General features: G+C 38.2%; 1 protein-coding gene across 3 annotated transcripts in view; it reads right to left on the bottom strand.

Annotated features, from left to right (window-relative positions):
- Positions 1-4,711: 4,711 nt before the first annotated feature.
- LOC135732542 (sialate:O-sulfotransferase 2-like) overlaps positions 4,712-6,767 on the bottom strand; it is a 29,698-nt gene continuing 27,642 nt past the window's right edge. For 2 of the 3 annotated variants that reach the window (XM_073814716.1, XM_073814718.1), the window contains exon 12: positions 4,712-4,835. The gene's annotated coding sequence lies outside the window, so the exon portion shown is untranslated. The remainder of the gene's footprint in view (positions 4,836-6,767) is intronic. The other variant, XM_073814717.1, reaches the window with a different exon arrangement.

Genomic DNA, 6,767 nt, shown 5'->3' with positions numbered 1-6,767 from the left:
AGTCACCACGCTGCGCAATGCGCACCGCCTCCTTAAGTGACGTCAACATGCTATGAAAACGCGCCCCTTTGTCACGTGCAAATAATATAGTAAAAATCTACATAAAATAAACTATAATGCATTACTTTATCAGATTACCAAACACATTCACATTTAAAAGTTTGTTCGCTTCATAAAAGCTGTATTATAGACTTTCTTGTGGTTTTAACTGTGATACCGTTTGGTGATGTTTTACTACACTGCATTCCCGATAGGAGGATATAGGTTGTATTGTAGATGTTATGTACCTGTAATTTTTAGGTTAAATTGCCTTTAAACGTACAAATGTAGTTTTTAAAACGTACATTAAATATATGTCTCTCCCATATAAGACTGTCGTCTCATCATGAGTTAGCAAAAACGGTAAAGCGTAAGGGCGGTGCTGGTAGGCAAAAAAAGGAGGAAAGGGTGTGGTTTTTGGATAAGTAAAACACAAATGCATTGTTTATTTCTTCTTTAAATTGTATTTAAAGCCATGGGCTTTTAAATGTCTTTTTTAGTCAGTTAGAAATTAAATCAACGCAAAACAACACCCACTGGTTTAAAATCAAGCAACAGTTAGCAGTAAATAGGAAAGTTTTCGTGCTGACCTAACCTAACTTCAGTTTTTTGTTTAGACAAAGTGGGCGTATTTATATGGAAAATATGGGAACCACTTTACAATAATGTTCCATTTATTATCACATTAACACAATGTAAAGTTAATGCATTTGCTAACATTAACTAGTATCGAGCAATATTTTTACCCCATTTATTAATTTAGTTAATGTTAGGGTCAGGTGATACCAATTTAATTTTGTTCATGTTAGTTCATTCACTAAAAAATGTATTAGCAAATCCCTAAACTTATCTTAAACTGACTAATAAAAGCTTTTAACTAATGTAGTTAAATAATGTTAATAAATTGAAACGTATATTAAAGTGTTGCCCATATAAAAACACAAAATGTTTGTGTTATAGATTTAATAGAAAAAAATAATGTAGTGACTAAAATTCTAAAACCAATTCAAAGCTTTATTAACATGCTTTGTTTATTATTCTTTTTTGTGGAAAAATAATTTTAAATATAATACATTTGAAATATAACTATAGAATTAAATATACATGTAATTGTATATTGCTTTTGTAACATTTGTCCCATAGAATGTAGGTGTGCAATATTTTTTCATAGACGAGGGAGTTAAGTGTATATATATGCATGTCTGTAGGCTATGTGATGTATACTTTATAATAAATTAAATGAAGTATCATCATCCCTATTTGAGCAATCTCATTCTGACATGAATTTGAAAACAGAAAGATAATTGGAAACAGAATGAAAAACCAGAAAAGCCTCTCGCTTTGTTATATACAGTACATTGTTTGCATTTACTCCTTTAACACTACACTGGGATCGGCTCAGCGTGTTAAAGATTCTCAGCTTAAATGTTATTGGTGTAATGTAGAAGGGTGTGACAGATGTTGGCATAACGACGTGCTAGTCTTCATCTATTATTAAGATGGAGTCTAAACCAAAACTACATTGGCCCCAATGTGAAACAATGGACAGAAATTTGGCACTCGTCTTTCGTCACGTTACAGGATATAGCCTAACATGAGCAACTTCGTCTATTCTTTTCTAAACATCAAAACTCCCCTGTAGAAAATAAACACCCGGATTGATAACAGACCTGTGTGTTATTGTAATGAGAGCCATCATGGCTCCCTCTGCTGGCCTTCAGAGGCTTCTCCCATCTCCCTCAGGACTCCATCACCCAGAACTCCTTGCACCACACTTATCATCACCACATATGTTTCCTGTTTGCTCATTATCTGGAGTATATAAACCATGCTCTCACTCACACACCTTGTGAAGTATTGTGTTTTAGATCTGTCTGGACACCGATCATATATCCTGTCATTTTGTTCTATGCATTGTTCTATACATTTTTGTTTTTGACCCGTACATGTGTACCGTTTATGATTGTTTGCTCCCTGCCCTGACCTTCGCCTGGATATTGTACTACGATTTTGGATTTCCTTTGCTGTTGTGTTTGCCTGGTTGTTGACCCTTGCCTGTTTGTGGATTACTCTAAATAAAACCTGCATTTGGATCTAACCCGTGTATCACTGTGCATGACAGTTATTTAATTGTATCTGTCCCTTAATGGTATAATTCACCCAAAAATTATAATTATGTCATCATTTACTCACCCTGTATACATTTTTTGTTTTGCTGAACACAATGGAAGATATTTTGGGCAGTGTTTGTAATCAAAGCATTTATGATCACCGTTGACCTCCATAGTATTTGTTTTTCCTATATACAAAGCAATGGTGCTCCTTGTTTTCCGCTTGCTTACAAATATCTTCATTTGTGCTCAGCAGAATCAAAGAAATGTATATAGGTTTGGAACAACTTGAGGGTGAGTAAATAATGCAGAATTTTTATTTTGAAATGGTTACGAAGTTACAAAATTTATTCAAACATACAAGCCTTAGTGTTCTGGAGAACCTGCTCAGGATGACCTGTAGCACACCTCGTAAAAAATATTGAGGTTTGAAGCATGAGATGCTGTGTTGAAGTTTTATGAAAACATTGATTTTACAAAGGCCTTTGTTGTTCAATAGATTTCAGAAATCTGAAGTAATAAACAAATCAGTGAATTTGCAAAATTGCAAATCATTTACTGTGGCTGACCAAAATTATCCAAAGCGACTTACAGTGCATTACAAAGTATACATACACTATATTGCGAAACGTTTTGGAACACCTGCCTTTACATGCACATGAACCTGAATGACATCCCATTCTTAATCCATAGGGTTTAATATGGAGTTGGCCCACCCTTTGCAGCTATAACAGCTTTAACTCTTCTTGGGAGACTTGGAAGGAAGGCCTTGCTCATTGTCTCCGCTCTAATTCATTCCAAAGATGTTCTATTGCGTTGAGGTCAGGACTCTGTGCAGGCCAATCAAGTTCCTCCACACCAAACTCACTCATCCATGTTTATTTGGACCTTGTTTTGTGCACTGGTGCACAGTCATGTTGGAACAAGAAGGGGCCATCCCTAAACTGTTTCCACAAAGATGGGAGCATGAAATTGTCCAAAATGTTTTGGTATGATGAAGCATTAAGAGTTCCTTTCAATGGAACTAACGGACCAAGCTCAACCCCTGAAAAACAACCTCACACCATAATCCCCCTCCACCAAACTTTACACTTGGCACAATGCAGTTAGGCAGGTAACGTTCTCCTGGCAACCACCAAACCCAGACTCGTCCATCGGATTGCTAGACAGAGAAGCATCCGACGCTTTGCATTCAACTTGGTGATGTAAGGCTTGGATGCAGCCGCTCGGCCATGGAAACCCATTTCATGAAGCTCTCTACGCACTTTCTTGAGCTAATCTGAAGGCCACGTGAAGTTTGGAGGTCTGTAGTTATTCACCCTGCTCACTTCTGCGCACTGTGCGCCTTAGCATGCACTGACCCAGCTCTGTGATTTTACGTGACCTACCACTTTGTAGCTGAGTTGCTGTTCCCAATTTATTTTCATTTTGTTATAATATTACTAACAGTTAACAATAACACAGTCGGACCACCGTCGGCACACCTTCGGCAACCCGACCAATGTAAAAAAGTAGTCAGGCTGCCTGCGTTTCTTGGGTGGCACAACACCAGTGCCAGTAGCAGTTTTACCATAAAGTGGCAGAAGCCATCGGCAAGTGCCACTACGTTAAGTGGAACTTCCGGTGTCCCGTGGCTCATGCCACTGTGTTTAGTGGCTTGTCAAGTGGCACTTCCGGTGACTGGTGGCAGATTCCACTTCGTTTAGTGGCTCGTCCACTGACACAGGTTAGTAAAACTTAAGTCTGTTGGACTGAGCATGTGGCATTGACAATCACGGATCATTACAGCGCCGCGAGTGTCTTCCTTTTTAAAGGACAAGTTCGGTATTTTACACTTAAATCCCTGTTTTCAGATTGTTTATGATGAAATAGAACGGTTTTGACTGAAATTTGGACATGCGGCTGCCCCGAGATTTTTTGGGTGTTTGTGTTTCACCTCCCACCTTTACAATGGGTTTAATGGTGCACTGGAACAATCCTTCCTAAAATGCATTAAACTTTCGTTTACAAAGACGAGAAACTCACCGAGTGGTCAGGGGTGTTCACTGATACCCAGGTAGCCAAAACAGTTTGGCCCAATAATGGCCCAAATCCGGCAGGCCAGAAAAAAAAACACGGCCCAGTTCCGGCTGCCAGAAAAGGGCCAACTCTGGGATGAATGACGCCCCAGAATCGGCCCAAGTACACTGGCCCATGTCCGGGTGCCTAAAGTGAGCCGGCACTGCCAGCACAGTGCCAGAATCACGCCAGCTAAAACTGTATACTCAGCCAAAACTGGCCAATGTCCGGGTGCTTAATGTCAGCCGACACTGCCAGCAAAGTGCCAGAATCATGCCAGGTTAAACTGTACACTCAGACGAAACTAGCCCGAATTTTATTTTTAAGTGTTTTTTCCACAAAACAATACTTTATAACCTTAGCCCTTAAGATGGCATGTACTTATCCCTTCTTAAAAAAAACTTTTATTATATTTAGTTAAAAAAAGTTAAACTGCACATTAGAAGTTCTAGCCTCAATGTTTGTGATGCTTTTAATGTGTTAAGTGTCACACTTTACTGTAGGTGTTTAAAAAAGAAAGAAAAATATTCAGTATGTTTACATGTTTATTTGAAACATAACATTACATTAATAAAACATTAATAAACATCTGGACACTCCTCAAGTGTACCCTAAAAGAAGGAAAGACTGAGAGAAAAGAGATAAGAGGGGGAACAGAAAATGACTCATGGTTACTTCATCAGATAGACTGAAGGCATTAATGTTAAATTGGGTAAATGTTAAAGGAATAGTTCACCCTAAAATAAAAATTCTGTCATCATTTACTCATCCTCATGTTGTTTTAAAGGTAGGGTAACAGATTTGATCCTGAAAGATTTTTAGTTATGCTGGTTAAGAGGCTGTTTACACTTGGTATTAAGTAGGGCTGTCACTTTTCGTTCGAAAATCGATTGCACAATCGATCGGACCAACCAAAAAAAGTTTCGAAAACGAAAATGGGCAATCGATTTTAACCAAATATGTACACTATTAATTTTAAAAGAATTAAACAGTTAAAAATATAGATGTAACAAAACTCACAAACAAGCAGAAAAAGAAAATAAATAATTCCGAAAGTGCAGTAGGTGTGCGAAAGCTAGACAGAAAATACCCAGCAATTTTACGCACCTATAGTTTCACGCTTTCAATCGCTGCATAGTGTTTTGCAAAGAAAATGGAGGACAACGTCAATAAACCTGTGCAACATGAGAGAGCGTCGAAATTGTGACCTTACAGGAGATGAAGCAGTTATGACAAGGAGCCACCCTTGCGAGCTGACAGCAACCCGCTTTTGTGATGGAAGATTGGCAGTACGAAATACGCAGCTGGCAACGAAGTACCCGAGTTTCCCTGGGACATCAGTGCGGTCGGAGTGCGTCTTCTCAACAGATGGACATATAGTGAATGAAAAGCGCTCTGCTCTTGACCCCTAAAATGTTGATCGACTTGTTTTCCTGACCAATAATTTGTAATGGCCCTATTCTTTTTGCGCATTTCATTATGCCTGCCTAGTGCCGCCTAAGTGTCGGTTACGTTTAATAAAAAAAACACACAGCATGTTCTCAACTTCAAGTAAGTCTATTTAAAATTTCATTTTTGAACAGTTGTTTGAAATGGATCGAATCATTATTTCAAATAATTTTTGAATTGCCTAAATCATAAAAGCAGCCGGTTGAAGCCGACAGTAATGTTTTTCATTTATGGCAGCAGTCCACTCTGCATATTTTTTTAGAGAATGTTGCACTACTCTTGCTGTTTTTTATTCTGCACGAAACTTAATGATAAGAAATATTGCTGACTTGTGCGTTTCAGGCGCTCTCTTTACATTTGTCTGTTATTTGGAGTTGAAAATGGAAACGTCTTTTTTAGACATGGAAAATCGATTTTACAATCGATTCAATGAACACTTATATATTAAAAATCGAAAATGATTTTTTCACAAAAGTGACAGCCCTAGTATTAAGATGCGTGTTCACGTGCGCTCACCTCCTGTCTGTAAACAGCAAGAAAAGCAAACTTTTCTGCTGAATTGACAACCTGTACAGGAGCCACAAAACGAAAGGCATCTTTTATAACAACAACAGCAAAAACTGCCTGGATCAGCAAGAGCAAAAACCCAAATTAACATCAGTAACTTTACTGCTTTAGAACGAGATGCAAACAGCTGCAGGAGGCAAAGGGTCTGAAAGGGTCGTTGTTTATTTTGGTAAGGTAGGTACGCAATATGTTTGTACTGAGATGGATTCAGATATTCTACTTTGATGAAACATTGTGTTGCTTATGAAATTTGTGTTCGTTTACGGATTAGCATAACGATATAGTTACTACGTCTACACAACCGAACGTGTGCTTAAACTAATTCTGATATAAACCAGTTGTTATTTTGGAAGTGTTATTCACTTTGTACTGCAAAGTTTTCTCACTGGTGAATGAGACATGAAATGTGACCGTCTGATCTGTGCATGTTCATGTGTTTTGAAAGAGGCGTGACTTTGGATGGCGATTTGACTTAAGGGTGGGATCGTGATTTCATTACTAGGCGGCTACCGTTAGCATTTTTCAAAATGTGTTACCCTACCT

The sequence above is a fragment of the Paramisgurnus dabryanus genome, chromosome 5, assembly GCF_030506205.2.
Source record: "Paramisgurnus dabryanus chromosome 5, PD_genome_1.1, whole genome shotgun sequence".
In the NCBI taxonomy this organism is placed as follows: Eukaryota; Metazoa; Chordata; class Actinopteri; order Cypriniformes; family Cobitidae; genus Paramisgurnus; species Paramisgurnus dabryanus.
This window is presented reverse-complemented; position numbering and strand designations above follow the sequence as displayed.